This window comes from Cyphomyrmex costatus, unplaced genomic scaffold, assembly GCF_001594065.2.
Source record: "Cyphomyrmex costatus isolate MS0001 unplaced genomic scaffold, Ccosl1.0 scaffold32, whole genome shotgun sequence".
NCBI classification, from domain to species: Eukaryota; Metazoa; Arthropoda; class Insecta; order Hymenoptera; family Formicidae; genus Cyphomyrmex; species Cyphomyrmex costatus.
In genome coordinates this window covers 130,307-150,574 of record NW_017277340.1, presented here as the reverse complement: position 1 = coordinate 150,574, position 20,268 = coordinate 130,307, and the positions used below count along the sequence as shown (strand labels likewise).

General features: G+C 38.0%; 1 protein-coding gene across 1 annotated transcript in view; it reads right to left on the bottom strand.

Annotated features, from left to right (window-relative positions):
* LOC108775788 (uncharacterized) overlaps positions 1 to 18,341 on the bottom strand; it is a 65,829-nt gene extending 47,488 nt beyond the window's left edge. The window contains exon 1 of the mRNA XM_018542234.1: positions 17,952 to 18,341. The gene's annotated coding sequence lies outside the window, so the exon portion shown is untranslated. The remainder of the gene's footprint in view (positions 1 to 17,951) is intronic.
* Between the last annotated feature and the right edge of the window lie 1,927 nt (positions 18,342 to 20,268).

Here is a 20,268-nt window from a genome sequence, read left to right as displayed (position 1 = left end):
GCGTGTGGGCGTTTAAACGCACTAAAAAGAGAATCACAGATTGGAGGGCGAATATCTCGAATTCGAGAAATATCATTAGACGCCAAAGTTACAACACACAGATTTCTGTATCCCTCGAAACTGAAAAACAAAATAACAGTGGCTGCGGTCGACCTGAAGCCGAGGTTTTTAGACGGACTGGAATACAAATGAAAGCCTTCTCCGCGGAGATCGAAATCTGCGAGACATGAATCATCGCCAGAGCAACGCTGGCCCGATGCTAAAGTTAGCAATAAGACTAATTAATTCTTTTTTGTAAGAGTTTCCAAAGATAAAGAATCATGAGGAAAAAGGGCGGCCAATTTCGTTATTACTGAAGAAGGATCGTCACCGATCGTGTTAGTTGAAATAAGTGAGATCGCCGATCTGGTGACGATAAGCGCAGACTAAGAGCCTACTGATTGCGATAAGTTCGGAAGAAAGAGAAGGACGTCTTCGGTTTCCGGTGTGAAGAGCGAACAGTGATGATGATGAGCGTAATCCCACCAGGAGCGCAGAGAGCTTGAATATTAGCAGATAGCTGGCGCGAGAGATGCTATGATGGTGTTGACAGCGGGCTGAGGGACGCCTCTGGCTTGAAAAACCTACCCGATAAACGCCCTGCCGTCAGGGAAAGCGATCTGGTCGCTGAATGACGGAGAAGGAGAAGGTAATGAATTATCCGCTGGGTTTAATATGATCGGTTTCGAGATCATGAGACGCTTGAAGAGAGGAAACCAGGATTGCGACGGCCACCACGGAGCGATTACAACGCCCTCTGCTCGATCATTACTGATTTTTTTTTTTTTTTTTAAAGTGAATGCGTCGACTGCAAAAGCTCCGGATCCGGAAACCATGAAACAAAAATATCAGATTTTGCATTAATGTTGGAGGCGAACCAATCGATATCGGAAGAGCCGAATTTCCTATCGACTAACTGAAAAACCTCTCCGGACAAAGATTATTTCGAGTATAATATTAATATACATTTTATATGTGTTTGAATTTCGATGGTTCAATATAAATCGTAATTTTAAAGACTATTCCGTATCTGCGTCCTGACGGCGAAATTCTTCATCCGCAATGACGTTTTTGCAGAGGCAATATAAGAGGCAAACAACCGGATATTTCTAATTTCGTACCATTGCCAAATCTCTTTAGAAAGAGATGATAAATGCGGATATTTAACCAATCGAAACGGTTAATAAAACACTGCTGTGGTATTGTCAATCCTTAGAAGAATCTCACTGCTGGTACTGAGATGAGACGTGAGATATTTCAGATCATAAAAAACGGCCTTGAGTTCCAACTCATTAATATGTAGAGTCTTTTCTTGGACTGAGCACCAACTGTGAGTCCGATCCGAGGTAGTGGAAGCACCCCAGCCCGTAAGGGTCGCATATGGAAAGGTCCGTTAAAATAGGATTTGCTTGGAGCTGATCGGTCAAAGTAAAGCACCACCACCGAAAATCTTCGGAAAGAACCTATGAGATAGTCATCCTAGTATTGAAATCATTAATTGAATTTCTAAGGGCTAAGAACATCTGTCTTTCAAACTCCTTTGAGTACAGAAGACCATATCTTACCGCCGGACAACCTGAAATAGGAGATCCGATCACACTCGCGAATTGTTTGATCGAGCCGTTAGATTCTGCCGAAAAGCTCGACATATGCGAGTGTAGTTTAATCCGGCGCTGTACCGGAATTGCAACAGATTAAGCCTCGGAATCGAATACGAGACCAAGATATTTGCGTTGAAAATGAGTAAATACAGGCGGGAAGAAGACTCCTCGAACAGCGATGTAATTTCCAACACACTTGCGGCACTCGATGGTAGCGCCATCGAGTCGGCGGGGCCCTGGCACAACCGGTATAGTCCTGTGGCGGGCGTCTCGGCCCCCACTACTGAACTCGTCAGAAGGGCATCGTAGTGGGAGCCCGTCTGAGACATCCTGTAGGTTCTAGCTCTGACTTCCCAAAGTTAATAGAAAAAACCCACTTCCGAGAGTATTCATGTAAGCCTGGCCATTCCGACGACAGGCCTCTTTCTGGTGAGCTTGCCACTTGAGTCTCAAATATTTTCTGTAAGAAGGATGAATTAAGACGGATAGATAAGCGTCTTCAAGCTCAAGGATAGCCATCTCGACGTCCGGCAGCAATAAACGCACTGCTGTCCGCCAATCTTCTACTTAAAATGCGAGGGTAATAAGAATAACTCGCATACCACCAGAGGCTTTCTCGATTAAAAAGAGGGAAGAAAGAAACTGATCCGACGATGGTTGTACCGGATCGATCACCCTTTCATCCAATAGTCTCTTTACCTCCGCTGCACAGAAGGTAGACGTCCTGTAGCAAAAATTGTCTCAGAGCTGAGGGCGCGGAGGTGACCTCGAGTCAAGAGGAATCTGATATCCTCGAAAGGCCCTCGTTTAATGTGCTTCCCATTAGTTCAAAAAATTAGCCAGATGGCCTGTAGTGCTGCTTTAGTTAAGAGATGGAAGTCTATCTCATCTACTGGAAGTTGCACGTATCGCATCACCTTAAAGTAAGCAATACATTTAATGAAAATGTCGTCTTACCGAATTAAACAGCGGTGGACAGGAGAGCGGGAGCGTGATCTGCGAGGTCGGTTCCTTGATTGATAAGCCCCTGCGTCGAAATAGCTGATTCTACTGACAGACAGGGGCTTTCGCATTTCCCGACGAACTTGCTTCTGTGCTGCCTTTCCCGTCCTGGGGAGTTACCTTAGAAGTTGCTGTAGGAGTTCTGGTGAGGAATCGAGCCACTTTCTCGTAGGCCTGCGCGTCCTTCACCTTGTCCACAAAAGAAGCGCCTCGTAGAGGCCTTCGTTACAGGCAGGAGAAGCTTGTTAAGTTTGGGAAGGCATAACGATGACAATCCCTCCTTAACCTCAAATATTGACAACCGCTGTGTACGCAAGTCGTCTGGCAGACCGGCTCAAATAGTAGGCTTGGCGAAATCCAGCATGGTCCGGTCCCAAAACAAGTTTACAAGCAAATCACGCTGGGTGCGGAAAAGTTGGCTAATGAGCGATGGTTCACTGTCCTGCTCGTTATCGGCAGACGCAACCGTGACCGAACGATCCACCGGGTTTGGCATTAAAGCTGAAAAAACCGCCGACAAGCATACGGTGGAACATACCTTTTTGTGCCGCGGAAGAGCCGTCGGTTAAGCCCCCTCTTTGCCAATTTTCGTGTCGGACGCTCGACGCGATGCCGGGACTCGAACCGAGCCCGAAGAGTTCGCCGCTGTCTTGTCGCGGAGCCAAAAAGCCCGACAGAAAAGAGGGTCGACAAGGGAGCTTACCTGGTTCGATGCCCCGACTCTCAGGAGTCGTCGGCTCTTCTTGTGGCAGTGATTCCGGGGAACGCAGATCGCGTCCCCTAACCTCGTTTTCCAAACAGGTTAGTTTCCGCCCCTGATCCTGTATCGCCTCGAGAATCCTATCCAGGAGAGCTGCATCGCTCGTCGTCGTAGAGGTCCTCGACGAAAATGACTGTGAAAGATTCTCACAGAAGAGACGAGCGCGCTTAACCTCACGCACATGAGAACGTGATTTTTCACGTTTTCTCCTATTTTCGTGGGAGCGTCTCTTATGCTTCCTATAGCCTTGAGCGGCTTCGAGAGTGAGAATCCGACAAATCCGATGTTTGGTAATCTTTAAACGCACGATAAAAGCGATCAATCAAAATCAGAAACGTTGGCTGACGCGAACAGAAACACAATGAAGATGGCCGGGAACACAGCGCGGGAAGCGCCGGAAGCGCCGCTGTGTGGGAAGGGAAAAGCTCTTTTTCTTTTCCCCTAGTTTTAAATACTGTTGGCTGAACGTGCGCAGGCGCACGACTACAATTAAATTTCCATCCGGACGAGACCAGAGGCATAATTAATTAATATTATTGACATATAATAACAATTCATTTAAACTTATCATACATTCAGAACGTTCCGCGAATCAAGATTACTATAATAGTAAAATTTTTGAAAAGTTAAATAAAAAAAGTTAGTTGTATACATTTCTTTTTTAAGCAGTAGTTTGCAAGATAATAAAAATTTAAATATGACCAATTACAAACTATGTTTAAACAATCACCTGTCCGTAAGTCGTGCGCGCATAACAATAGTAGTATTACTTGTGTGCACTTCAGCGTACTCGCTAACACTCACAAATAATTGTTTAAACATAGTCTGTAATTAGCCATATTCGAACCTTTATATCTCAATAGCTTAAAATAAAAATGCACGAATAACTTTTTAATTTAATTTTTCAAGAACTGTCTGACAAAAGTATTTTGATTCGTAAATTTTAGGATACTTTGTATACATGACATGGACAGAATGGTTTTGCTACAGTAGAAAAATTTAACTAAATACAGATTTAAAAATATAATTTTATTAAATATTATCAAAATGATTAAGTAAAACATACTCAAACTGATTGCTAGAATATCAAAATTTTTTGCTCATCATGTGTCTGACGTAATTGTATATTTTGATGATACTACAAAATTATTTTCAGATCTATATTTAGTCAAATTTTTAAATATTTCAGAAAAATATGTTTCATATAATCGCCTGAAGAAATTCAGCCTCTATAATTCTTATTGTTAGTTGTAGAGAGTCTCAGAGTTAAAATCGATACATCTTAAATAGATGGACTCTTAAAGCCATTCAAGATTTCCCTCTTAAATCCTTTACTTTCTATATAATTTCTATTTACATGACAAATTAAAAAAAATCAAACGTTTCCTGCCATCGAAACCTCGTTGAGGATAGTATATCGGAAAAGCTAGTACATACTACATGCGCTAGGGAGATGGCGAGCGATGTTTGCAAAAAGGACGGTAGATACTACGTGCTGCTAGCTATAGTACGAGCAACTGCATAGAGTGCAATAGCGGTCGAATTGGCACACTGCTAGTGCAACAGTCCCACAGCTTCTCTATGTACTATACGATTCATCCGATGCATTTTCCCTCCACGACCTATGAAACTATCTCGATACAATATTGATAAACTATCCACGTATAGAGTCTCGCACAAATACGTATTCCCTCATGCGAGATTCGTTGCATTTTATGCAGGTTTTATTCGTGTTATTGTCGAGAAAGTACAAAAGTAAAGTTTACTCATTTTCTAGCAATTATATCGCGTTATCGTTTATCAAATAGATTGCCAACTAGATTGCTAATTGGAACATGAAATGGAGAGCGATAGAAAACAGGAAATACTTGAGATTTTAATAACTTACGTATGCGCGTAAATATAAGCGCGCGATGACGCAGAAATTAACACAAAATTGAAAAAAAAAAAAAAAAAAAAAAAGAGCGCGCGAGCGGAAATATTGTAATCTACACCATCACAGAGTTTACTTTCTTCCTCGCGATAGCGCTACCGTTTAGCGCACGCGATTTGCATGGGGAATAAGCGATGCATCTACGCTCCCAAGAATCTCTCGTGAGAAAGGACACAGGGGATCAACGATCGCTTGTAAACATCGAATGGCGAATCGCGGAAATTTTCGCACGACCCTGATATTTTATGACCTGCGCCGCCGTTTTACGCAAGGGTAATGCCATCCATTTGTTTCTCTCCTTCTATAGTATATTTTCATTATGCGACCGAGATAACAGTTCCATTCAACGCAAACAGTTAAATTATACCGTACATATGCCTCAACAGATCACTCGGTATCTACTGCGATATTTTTCCCCGTCTCCTCCTTTTTAAGGCCAGTCAGGTGCAATGTATCCACGTCCGCTCGCGCGAAAAATGACATGACATCTCGCAACGAGAAGCCCCGGCCGTGTATGCGCCGGGGATAATTAAGAAATCAACCGATCGTTATCGGGCATGACAACTGATAAATATGCATCGGGGACGCACGTTATCCGCTCGCTCGCTCGCTATTGTTCCGAACGAAATGTCGCGAGTTACCTCGGAAATTGCTTAACGCGCCGCAGTCAGCAAGAACAGCGACGAATTTTATTCTGAAATATGCACGATTTCTGAAACTGCGACTCGCCTCGTTTTAAATCTGTTTCCAAGCATACATGTTTCCAAAAGGTATATGTATGCGGCGTTAACGTTATACAAATTCGAAAAACACGAGATGGACAAAACGTGGAAAGAAGGAAGAACCACGGAGACGAAAATGCTCGCGCCGCGTTCTACTCTAGTTACTCGTCGTTTCTCGAGACTGTTTCAGACGATGATTAAACCTCGCATTCGCAGAAAATCCCTTTTAATGAGTTTGTAAAAATATAAATAAATGAAAATAAGTGTGGAAATGGCATACGACTCGCTATTTTCCAAAGCGTGTACATACAGAGCAGTGATAAAGTTAAAATAATGCGAGTGCTAACGAGCGCGATAACAATGAATTACCGCTAGAATTAGCGCCATTAACGTTACGCTCTAATTGTAATGCACAAAGAAACGTATCAGTTTATTGTGTCACAGAATAATACCTTTAAAATAGCATATAGTAAAAACTTTATTTCTTTTTCATTTATCGACTGAGACACAAAGTAGATGCTGTCAGTAAAATAATAATATTAAAAAATTAATCTTATATTCTACATAATGCAATACTTCTCTCAATAATATATAGTTTTTCTTAAAAAATATTAAAATATTATATATAATTGTGCCTTTCATAATCAAATTAGTTGTCATAATGTCCGAACCGAGCGACAAATATAGACAGAAGGAGAGATGATAGAAAGGCGAAACCGCAGCAGAGAACCGCAGAACGCAATTCAAACCTAAGCAAAACGATTCGGCTGAGACGACGGACTTTAATCGCGTTTCAAGCGAGAATAAACGCCTAACCTCAGTGATCTCTCGCGTGCGCCAACCGATGGGGAGCAACACACCGCGGTACGGCGCGGTTCAACGACCGTAAATTTTGTTTACGAAAATCCTTTCGTGATGAGAAGAGGCCTTGAAAGCTGGCAGGCCCGATAAGTGGGCGGCCCGTTCGCTCCTCGGCGATACGTTAACGTGTGAATCGATATGTTTCGTTGTCAAAAGGCCGCCACCGCTGTGCCGATGGCGAAGATCCATCGAATTGCGGACACGTTTCGTTTCACATAATCGCAGAATATAGCCATAAAAAAGATACATCAACTTTATCTTTAAAATACAATGAAATCTGTGTATCGTGTGAATATTCAAGCGCATATATTCAATACTTTTAACCCGGGAGTCTGATTTTTTTTATGTAAACGATCGTGTCTGTGGTAATTTTATATACGAATTAAAATTAATTAAAATAACGCTTTTTTTTATCTGGTTTTTGATAGAATTGCATATTTAAAAGTTTGTAAAAAATAGTTATCAAAAAACAGAGAAAATATGTTAAGCAATATCCATATGTTAAATAATATCCATATAAAACAACATTTTACAATTGACATTTTTGCCGTTGGAATATTAAAAAAGCACGACAAGTGACTATTCCCGAGTTAACCTGTTCTACAATAGAATTGCAAGTCATAAGCCGTAAAAAATCGGCCAATCACAATTGAATATGACTAAAAGAATCGAGCATGATCGATTAATTTCTTACGGCTTACGGCTTGCGACTCTCTATTGTAAAACAGGCTTTAAGGAAATCGTCAACAGCAATAAACATAGAGAGATCTATATCTATGAGCGATAAATCAAAGAATTGTTTATTTTAACTTTTGATATCAATTTATTTTGACGAAATGGTATGTAGCGTGTCTCAAATAATACTCGCCCGAGTACTCTCAAAGGAGGTTCTGAATTACTACAATCACGTATTCTCGACGTGTTGCCAGAAATGAAAGAGATTGATAAGGTGCATGAGATCGTTATCCAAGAAGGCGCGAAATTTATATTGAAAGCAAGCGAAAGCGAAAGATACCTGGGGCGTTTTAATTAGAACGCGATGCAGCACGTTCGTATTTCCATACGAATATGGTAATAATATAGATATTACAGTTGATAACTTCATCTCTCCACGTTATTGGACTTTTACTTTGTACTTCCATATTCATTTCTTTCAATGTAACCATAGAAGTACGCGAATAGATATACCACGAAGGTTTCTAATACGTCTTCGTTGTTCGTAATATGAGTGAGAGAGAGAGAGAGAGAGAGAGAGAGAGAGAGAATTTTTTACTTGATAATAATATGCAAACAAGAAAAATGTAGTTTTATTTCAAAGGATAATATTTCAAATTTGGTAAAAAAGATATATATCACAAGTAAATCTTACACTGTTATATAATGTTATATTATATTAAATGTGTGTCAGACAAAACTGTGTATATAGAATGTATAAAACTAGTTAATAAAATTAGTTCTCTCATAAATAAATCACAAATTTTGTATCGCGTACAACGATACTCAGTTCCACTTTCGAATTTAGTGCGTTAATTCATTTGCATCAACAAGTGGAATAAACTATATATATATGTAATAATGTTGCAGAGTAATAATCTGCAAACACATTACGGTCAAAATACGCGGCAACAATTTTCCGTATAATATCAAATATTACATAATACAATTATAATGAAATTCAATTTAATAAATTTCTAAATTTAACGAATTAAGAATTATATGAAAATATAAGTTATAATACATATAAATTATACGCAAAATATAGTATAGGATTTATATACGCTTAAAGCGCATTGACAATCATTAATGACACAAAAAAAGTTCAGATGGAGGGAGATCGCGATTTACAAGATCTAAACTTAATCCGTTGTGTGAGAAATACAAATTTAATTAAAGTTATAAAAATCATTCAGTACTTCCATCGTGCATTTTATTAAAAATCAGTTGCACATGTGCAAATTTTAGCGTCGCGGATCTTTAATTTCGACACGCGCGACACAGACTTTACGAAACTTTCTATTTGCCTTCTTAGCCGAGAGCTAATAACCGACGCACGTCCATCGAGATGACGTTCGTTATCGGTTATCGGCCGCGGCCGTTGTGCACGCGGGCGAATGTACCGATATCGATTGCACTTTTCGAATCGCGCGGAACGCGGCGATTATTCAATCTCTCGAGTGACACACGCCGTTGCACGAACAGCGCCTCGCTGTCTGCGATGCTTACACCGAAGGCCTCCCCGCCACAATGCTAACCCCAGCGGCTCTCAACACCGAGATTCTCAGAATACAACCTCGCATAGAAATCTAGCCGCTTAGCAACAACGAAATGCTTGCACCGCGAACAAACGAGCGAGTGAGCGAGCGAGCGAGCGAACGCCGCGAGCCAACCATACGATAGATGCACCAGTGAATGACCGACCGGTTGAGCAATACTGTTGGACAATCGATCCTTTTGCTAAACCGAGCTGAATCAGTCATTAGTCATTCGTTCGTTATAGGAATATTAAAATAAGTGCTTTTTTTATCAGTATCTGGTTAATACGTAATTCTCGCAGTAATGAGCGGTATGTAAATTTATGTATAACTTTTGAAATCGTTTTAAGAACCTTCTTATATTCTAAGACTTTTTTCAATATTTTTTTAGAAAGTACATACATTCGATAATTTAAACACAACTGTGTAGTGTGTTTTATTGCCATACATAAATCTATCTACTTCTAAAGATATTTAAAAAAAGCTTAAAGCTTTTTTATATTTTAAAACCTTTTTTAATTTTTTTTTTTTTTTTAAGAAAATACATTCGGTAATGATAAAACAACTGTATAATATGTATGTTTATTTTATTCTAAATATAAAAACATATTGGAAAAAAATCCATCTTTTTAAAATAAAATGCTTTCTAAAACTGATTCAATAATTATAGTCACTTTATTTTTTAAAATGAATTTCATGTAAAAACTTTTCTCTGTTAAAAGTTAGTAATGGAGGAAGAATTAAAAGTGATAGAATCGTCAGTGAACGACCAATATAGATAATCATTCTGATTTATGATTGCAACTGCTACCATCCTCTCTCTCTCTCTCATTAGAAATTAGACACTCTAAACTTTTTAATAATTTAATGTTCTTTCTATCTTGCTGAGCTTCCTATACTAAAAGTACAGTCTTAAAATACTAAAAGAATTACTGTATATACATTGTACATACATATTGCATTTACATCGACTTGTATCTGACCTATACGTTAATAATACGTGCCAATCTGCGTGTATTTTATTTATCTAAAAGTGGCGTAATAAATATTATCGTACATGTTGAACACGTTTTTTTACCATTTTATAACTGCGTCGACTGGTTTTTTATCATTTTATTGAATCATTTATTACCTCAATTATCTCTCTCTTTTCCTTTTTCGGTTAAGTTTAATTAATTATAAATTTATCATAACGGTTATCTTCATCGCATGTTTTTTAAATACTCATAAACACACACTATATATATTTATATATACACTCTCTAAAACTTTTATAGTAAATTGTCACTCTGGAACGTATAAAATCTCACTCTTTTAAAGACTGAGAATTAAGCTCTTTTTCAAGACACTTTAGAGATTTCACTCCAAAGAATTTAGAAAGTATATACTTTTATGACAATTTTTTAATAAAGATTATAAAAAGAACTGCGAGTATAAAAAAGTTATAGTACACACTCGTGCGAAAGATCGAGGTGAATCATTATCTCGCTTCTCGCCTGTGTGATATGAATTGGGTAACGCGATAATGAACTTTAGCTAAGTTGTCCCGCGAACGAGTATTAACCCTCGACTGAAGCACTGCAATTATGTAACCGCGTTACATAACCGAAGTTACCGGGTACCCGAGGGAGTCGAGAGGATATATTTCCATCACGTTGAAGGCCGGCAAAGTGTTTTCCCGAAATAATATCTTATAATCTTCAAAGCGCGTGACTTGCACTAGTAATTTTCTTCACGCCTAGATGAAATTAAACTCCGAATAACATTTTTAATTTTATTCAATAGCTCGTCAATATTACTTTTTCGTTCACCTCTTGATAATAATAATGTAATGAATGAAAAACTGAATCCACTACAATTCGATTTGTACGGGAATTGGGCTAAGAATTGGATCCCCTTCGCGTTGATTTTACGATTCTCGCGTGTCGTCGCGTAACATAGTTACAGACCGGGGTGGCAGGCAGGTTTACTGACGCGATGTAACGGCAATCAGTGCGCTTATCGTAATAACGATGAGATTACTGAAACAGGTATATTTCCGTGGAGAAGTTTGAATTATTTAGTATCGACGAAGTGGCGTGAGACGTGTCATTTTGCATGAGAACCATAATTTCTACCGCGATAAAATAATCGCCATATATCTCCGGTACAAAGAAAGCAGTTTGGGGAGAAACAAAAAAGTTATACTGCACGGAGAAAACGATTTTGCTGGTAAATCTAAAAATTTAGCTAAATATACATTTAAAAACAATTTTGTTAAATCAACAAAATTTGTTGACATTCTAGCAAGCGGTTTGAGTGTTTCCTAAAAATGTTGATGATTTAACAAAATTATATTCGAATGTGTGAGTATTTAGCTAAATTTTCAGATTTTTCAGCAAAATCATTTTCTCTTTTGTGTGCATACAAATATTCTCAGTCAGCTCGCAATTAATTCTTATAGTTTATCTACTCGACTTTGTATGTTTCCTCTGTCTCTCTCTCCTTCCCCCCTCTTTCTCTCTCTTCCTCTCAAATATATCTAATTTAAAATAACTTGATGTTGCAGAAATCGAGCACAAGTTTCATATTAAATAAAAGAACTTCGGAGCGCGAACGGCAAACGTTTAGCGCTAAATGCACAGCGAGAATACCGGTCCGTGCATTTTTCCTTCTTCTCCGCTAGCCGAGAGATCGGGGCCCCCATACAATCGGCGTTTTTACGAGGCGATCCACAATGCAACCGGTTGTTGCGACGATAAAACGCAGTCGAACGACGGGATCGCAACATTTTACTGCCGCCGACGGCAGCCCAATTACGATCAATTTAACTGCGCGGAGAGTTTCTTTCTGGCTGATCTACGCCGCGCGCGTAAGCTAACTCGCGATACTTCAAAAATGTCGACAAAACGGATCAGTAAAGCAGATCAATTCACTTCACTTGTCCGGATTTTGTCGAATATCAATACGAGAGAATCTCCGTTTGCGAATTTAAACTTGCCAACTGGAAAAATGCTATTACAGGCTCATTTAAACTTCACACAATAAATTTACAAATTTCACTCATAAATAAAAATAAATTGCGAGTAACAAGAAGAATAAGATAAAATTATTGTACACTGAGAGAAATGTACAAAACACTTCTCTTAATGTATATCGTTCCCATTACAAATACTCGTTAACGAATAAATAATCGAAAGCAGAGCTTCTTTATGCAAGGCTATGCTACAGAGTTGCTGTCTAGTCTAGCCTGCGAACGAGCCTTGAAACGTCAAATCGCGTGTTCGCGAGCACACGGCGGTGAGCTCGCAATTTCAAGTCGTTTAGATTTCCAGAAGTACCGCAATTCCGCCAACCACCGGTCGACGTCACCGCATTTTTTTTTATCGCATCTCGTAGAATAAGCTTTTGTGAACATGATCGGTCGTTTACCACGCTCGTGATAAAGAGTAAGATTTTTGCCTAAATATTAAATATTAAAACGCAATTAAATATTTTACCTCCTTGCGAATATGATTACAATGAGAAAAACGAGAACAAAAATGTCTGGTTGAAAAAAAGCGAACTAAAAGATTCTGATCAAGTATATCAATCAGTATTCTGGTTGTTTCAACTAGAATTCTAGTAATTTAAGAAAATTTTGATTCATTCATTTTCAACCAGAATTCCAATTAATCCAGACTGAAATTTTCCTCTTTGTAGTGTTTTGAATTAAATTTAAACGTTATGTTAGCAAAAACTATAATAAATTATTTAATTAAAATCCACATAGAAAGAACAATTTTATACAAAAGTATTAAAAAATTTAGATACACAGACCTGAAAATAATTTTATAAAATTATCAAAATAGTTACACAGGAAACTCAAACATGACGAGCAATGCTGTAAAAAATTTCCATATACTAGCAACAGTTTAAACGTCCTACATATTATAATTATTTTGTTTCCAACAAAATTATTTTCAGATCTGTATGTATCTAAATTTTAAAAAAATTCAGTGAAATTGTCTTTTTTGTGCATTAAATTTATGAGATCAAATTTAACTTAATTTAAATCACCATTGCTCCTACTCGATATATTGTCATCTTATACTAAAACAATACTGTCAAATTTAACCACAATGAGAAAAGTGTTTGGTTGAAAATAAACAAAAAAATTTTCTGATTATATTAATCGGAATTCTATATAGTCGAGATAATCGGAAACTTCTGATTTTTGTCCTAATTCTGATTTTTCGACCCAATTTTTCTCAGTTTTAAAATGACAATATATTCAGTAAAAGCAGTAGCGACTAAAATTAGGTTAAATTTGACACTACAGATTTAAGAGTGTGTTTTCTGGTAGATCACCATAAATTATCAAAAATTAAAATATACTATGCTTATTTTTTAAACATCGACTAAAGATTCACTTTTCTCTCACTTTAAGCAATTCATTCAGAGACGATAGCTGGAAAGCAACTCACAATGTGGTTTAAGCTCGTGCACCAGCGCGTGCGTGTGCTTTCTTTCTCTTTGCACCCCAAATTAACGTGCACTCTTTTCTCTCGCGCTCGGTCGCGTCATTCGAGACGGCGCGCGTTCGCCGTCACGCGGAACGTGCCGAAGAGACGCGCGAACGAAACGGTTCGGAACTGGTTCAACCAAGTCGGCCGTTCCCGACGGTGCGCGCGCGACGAACAATACGAACTTCTGAAGAGGGGTAGGACGAACGAGCGGGGGAGGAAGAGGAGATGGAAAAGGCAGAAGAGCAGGAGGAGAAGAGGAGGAAAGAGACGACGGCGGAGTCGCGCGGAGCACGTGAAAGGCGATTTAAAGGGAAAGAGGAGGTGGTGGTCGATGGAAAAAGAAACGTGCGGCGAGAACGAGGAAGAGAGAGGGAAATACAGATGGTGGGGAGGAAGGAGCATGGCGAACCGGTCGCAGCCTCCGCTCGTCAGCTGGAAGCTCAGCTGCAACCGGGCGCGGTGACCTCGACGTTGCAACGCGCGGTGGCGGTGTTTCGCGGAAAAGCGAGCTGATTTGCGAACGCGATAACGGTGCCGCGCGCGACAACGTTGCTCTCGTTGCCCTTTTAGTGCGAATCCCTACGCCCTCCAGGAAGCTCCCATCCACGAGAGAGGCGTTCGCAGCGTTGCAACGCGCTTTCCGATCAGATGCGAGATAATACGTTCAGATTATATGACTGCGAACGATATTGCATAAGAAAGATAATCTCCACGAAAATTTGCATTGCGTTACAAATTATAGAACTTTTTTTTAAATAATAAATATAACCTCATGTAAACAACAAAAGACTTTGACCGTTTATTATTTTCCAAAACTCGCAATAAAATGTGTATTCAATATAATTGTATAATATACGGGAAGATTTAGCTAAGTACAGACTTAAAAATAATGTTGAATTAAAATAATTACGTAAACATCTCAAGCATGATAAGCAATGATCTAACAAAATTATTTTCTAATCTGTATCTAGTTAATAAATTTTTAAATATTTCAGCAAAACCGTCTATTCCATGATATTTTCATATTACACATTTAAATTAGAATTCTATATTACCTGAAGTTATTAAAATTCTATTATCTCTGAAGTTGAATAAAGAATACTTTATGATACGACTGTTTCTATCATGCTTAACTCGCGCGAAATAATTTGAATGGTTTATGCAATAGTAACGCGCGGAATGCCCCGCATAATTAAATCTTATAATAAGGATCCAGAATTAAATTCGCGCAATGTATACGGCATCGTTCTCGACAATGCCTCTCAAGAGTAGCATAAAGACGAGCCACTTCAGAATGAACGACATTACACGAGATTACTTTGGTCGTCGGCGAATTATTTTCTCTTATTCTCAAGAGAGAAATTCATAATGAGATTTCATGATTAGAGCGTGCTAGAAGAGTAGCGAACGATAAATATATATTTTTTTTAGATTCTCACGTCAACAAGATTATCCTAGTTCTTCGCGATTAAATCGGACTTGCCTCCGTTCGATGGTCGAAATTACGCGAATGATGAATGAGTTCTCCCACCTGTGCAATTATACCCACCGTGTAATACCGATTCATGTAGTTTAAGCACGCTACTTGATGAAGTACCTTTTCGTACTGCGAGAATCCTCAAAATGGAGCAAACCGTATATCTTTATACTTTCGACAACCGTTTTACAAGAACCTCTAATGAGTTAATTCGATTACGTTAATATTTCATATATGGAGGATATAATAAATTAACTTAAATACGTTAATATTTCATAATATATGCACTGTTAATCTATAGTGTCAAAATTTAACCTAATATAAGTCATCACTGCTCCTACTAAATACATCGTTATTTTATACTAAAACGATAATTAAATTTGACACTGTATATCAAATAAAAAAAATTTAATGTAAAATAACGATACAATAGATTTAACAGTGTAAAAAAAACAATTTTGTTCAAGTAAAAATTCAGGTAGATACAGATATAAAAAAAATTATATTAGATCATCAAAATAGTTATGTAAGAAAACACAAACATAATGAAAGATGCAGCAAAAAGTTTTAAGAGCGTTCTACTTAATTATTTTTATAGCCCAAAATTATTTTCAGAGATCCAGCTAAATTTTTAGACTTTAAAACCCTTTCCATACAGAGGTGATTTATAAGTCACGTAGTAATTGCTAAAAAGAGATACCAATTTTCCCGCGATTGTCCATTTCGAAAGATATCAATCCGGTTATACACTGTAATACTGACGTCGCTGGTATATGCGTCGTCGAGGTTGTGAATCGTCGCTCCGCGAGAATCTCGTGAGGTGAAATCGTCGATGCACAAAGTGTCACGTACCCATATAAGAGGGCAAAGAGAGTCATTCCTGTATGCTTTGAACATTATAGGAGCGCAAAAGATGGACGGTCCAAATGATAGATCTGACAACGGAAGTTCAGCAAGTGGAATTAAAAAAAATCTTAAACTTTGCGTATATATATTTATTATAAAATAAATAGACCTAATCACGAAAATAAATTTTTAACAGCTATGATTTGGTTTTAGAGGTGTAATACTTTCTTGGATACAAAATCGATATTTACATACAGAAAAATATTAGTTTATTGCTTAAAAAAGTGATTACTTAATTTACTTCTTTTCTCTTAAGATTCAGTTTTAAGATTCATCTTTAATAAAGAATATTTTTTCTTGATAATATCTTAAAATATACTTATTATATAAATTTTTAAAAATCTATTATATACGTACAAGATGTATTCAAAATAAGAATTTATTTTCTTTTAAAGAACATTATAAAATTGATGGAAAAAGCGATACTGTATATATAATAAGCAAATTAAATTTAAAGAACCTCATGGTAATTACACTGGCGATTACAATAAAATTAAAATTACAAGTATTCACAATGGTAAGTCATTCCAGAGAATAATTCCATTCGTCGCATAACGTATAATATTTTAGGACAAACGCTCGTTTTCGCTAATATACGAAAAGAATCTAAAAATTTATATACAGATCTGAAAATGTTTTTATTGGATCACCAAAATAATTATGTAGAACTTAAGATAGTTGCTAAGATGTAAAAATTTCTTGCAATATTGTTCATTATGCGTTAGTGTTCTACAAATTATTTTGATGATCCAAGAAAATTATTTTCAAATCTGAATCCAGCTAAATTTTTAGACACCTCAACAAAATCATTCTTTCGTGCAGAATAACTTTAATCTCTGTCTTCAATATATTTTTCGTCTTTCCATAAAAAAATTGAGTAATAATGTAAAATTCAAACAAAATAGTTGTCAAATTTTTTTGTAATATCGTTCACTTTTCTTGAGTGTTCTATATAATTCTTTTGAACGAAATTATTTTCAGATCTGGTATCCAACTAAATTTTTAGACACCTCAGCAAAATCACTCTTTCCGTGCAGATAAACTTAAATCTGGGTTCAACTTATTCTTCGTCTTTTCCTAATTTTTAGAATCAGAAAGGATGAAGAGTAATAAGTTGAACTGAGATTAAAGTTAATCTACATTGGTGGAAACGGACATTAATCACTGAAAAAGCAGCCGCGCGAATGGAGGTTGTGGTGGGTGATGGCATCGAGAACAAAGGAACGATGAGGTTTTCACGAGTAATCAAAAATGATTACTGACGCTTTTGCGAAAGCTTCATTCAAACAACTATTATACACTTGAAATGTGAGAACGAACAACTGTCGTCACACAAACCCGACATTAAATCGACGCGATTCGATTCATCACAGGATGCCGAGAGAGCGTTCGATTCCGCCGACCTCGGTTAGCGCTAACCCTAGTTTAATCAAACCCTCTTCCCCTCTCCGATTCTGTCGTACCTTCGATACGAGCGGGGGTCGCGTCCGCCGTTGATCAACGGCTCTAAATCAGTAAACTGTAATTTTCCTCTATCACGCGTAAATTACAGGAGGGCCCGCGTAATCGGCGAACAGCGAATCTCAGAGAATTAGCGTTTCTAGTGATTAACCCGTAGCCTGTCATCGTCAACGACTTGGTCAACGACGAGGTACGAACGTGCGGCTGTATCACGTTCGCGGAATCGAGCCGCGGTAGCAGAGCGAACCGGTCGGTCGGTGCATCAGCTGAGAGCCCAGCTGAATCCAGAGAGAGCGACCGCTGTAATAACCTCAAGCTGTCTCCCTCTTTCTCACACTTACAGCACGCACACCCTCGCACCGTTACACGAACGCGCGTACGTGTAAACGGTACACAGTGACGGGGAGGAATTTTCGTAAAAAGCGCCGTCGACAGGATTGGACACCGTACCTGGTCTGCCCTGGACGGCGTCCCGGTGGCTCGGCGACGGTTGTCCGTGGCAGGTCTCGCCGGTGATTTCCGCGAAACTTTTCGAAAGCCCACTCTCACAATGGAATCTTCCAGTAGACTGGCCGAGCCGGCGGCGGCGAGCGGAGCGAGCCGTTCTCCCTTGCGTGCGCACCCACCGTGCGCGGCGGCCGTTCGGCTTTTTCGACGGGGGAAAAAAAGACGCGATTTCGTAACGCGTACCACCGGTGACACTGTCGGGGACGCGTCCGAGTAAACCGGCACGAGCACGCTGCGCGTCACCGGCACCGGCACGTATACTCCCGACACGGTAAACGCGGACCACGGTACGTGAGACGCGCGCGCGAACACCGCTGATGACAGCTCGAGCTCGCCGAGCTGTCACTTCGCGACCACGGGGAGTCCGAGACAGGTTGCGTTCGTGTCGCTGCTGCCATCTACCGTCGCCGGACGGAACGTCGACGATTGACTCGTTCGGAACGACCGTCGCTTTCGAAATGACGATAGCGCGTGGGTGACCACGAACCGTAATATATAATAATCTTGATATTCAAAATAAGTAAAGAAAATCTGTACAGTAATTGCGGCCAGTATTAAACGGCTACGTCTTGCACCCAAGAGCAGCTTTGCAACTATTGTGATATTGTATTAAACAATTTCATACAACAATTCAGCAAAACTGATTTTTCCGATAAATTCAAATTGTAGTTATCGAAAGATCAAAATAACTGGGGAAAATTATAAAGATTTTGTAAATTATGAAATTGTTATACATTTGCTAGTACTGTCCTTCGTTTAAAAAAAATTTATACTTTAAACCTACGAAGATTTCTAAAAAAAACTCAACTTCTTTAGATTTAAGATTTTCCTCGGAAATAAGAAATCTTAAAGTATTTATAAGGATAAACAGATATATAGATATAGTATGTGAGAATTTTTCAAATTTTTATAATTTTTTAGGAAATTTCTCAATTTTTTTTAATATAAATTAGAAATATTAAAAAAAATACTAAGGAAGTCTGTATATTATCTTTTCTTATAATAGAAGAATAGACTCTTTCTCAGCTTTCTTTAAAAATATTTCAATTTAGATTAAAAAATCTGAAAAATTACGTAAAGAATTCTCAAACAAATTTTTAATAGTTTTAAAAAATATAATCGTTACGTACAAATAGCTGCTATATATGCTGAAAAATGTAATCTTCTATTGAGCATATAGAACATACGAGGGCTTGAATTTTCGGCTGTGTTCCAAAAGATCACTGCCAATATTGTAAATCTATATAGTACACATAAAGTAATAGATTTTCATAGTGCTGGCAGTGAATTTTGGAACATAGCCTTCCAACGTGCTATGCTAAACGAGAATAAGTATGCTAATCACACTTCAAGAGCTGCCCGAAATAACATAAAAATCATAATTAAGTATCTAGGCATCGGAATTTGTACTTACCAAAGCTTTTCCCGCCTTTAGATTGCGGCGACGATGATCCCGATCAACAAAACGACGTTAATTACGAGAATTCGCGACAACCAATACGTTCCGGCGATAGTCCGTTGTTTTAATCAGTACTTCTCAAAACAATGCGCCTCTTCGTGCGTTCCTAACGGACAAAATTCGCGATTAATTACGGAGCGATTGCACTTCGTGTAACTCTGAACCGACGCGCCGCAAGAACTATCATGGCGGCCGGTTAAGCGCGAACACCAGTGTTTGAATATCGAGAAAGTTTAAAATTGAAAACGATTAGAATAGATTTTCTATGTGATTCTTAGTAACATGCGATAATTTCAAACTGTCTCGACATTCAGCAATCCTTCTTTACTTAAAATAAGACACTAAAATATAATAAGAATTGTGTAAATTGTCTCTCAATTTTCAAAAAGATCTTGAAATTAAATTTTTACGTACGCGATTAGTCATAATCATTACTCACGTGGTTCTTTTTTCAAGTAATATACTTGCGTGACTTATTTCTAATACCCCAAAATTATACAATACAAATCAATTGACCAAATATTCATTATTTAAAGTTTTAGTTTAAAAATTAATTTATAACACTTGTTGTAAGTTAAAATTTTAATGTCAATAACCAATACAGATAACAGTAACAATACAGATAAAAGAATTTTAGATAAATAAAAAAAAATAGATGCTTAATATTTTGGCTATGGTTATATTTTAATTTTCGTTGTTCTATTTAATGATTTAAAGATTGATAATATAAAATTAGAAGCATCTAAGATCCAGCTTGACTATAAATAGCTTATTCTCATCTGTATTTAGTTTAATAATTTT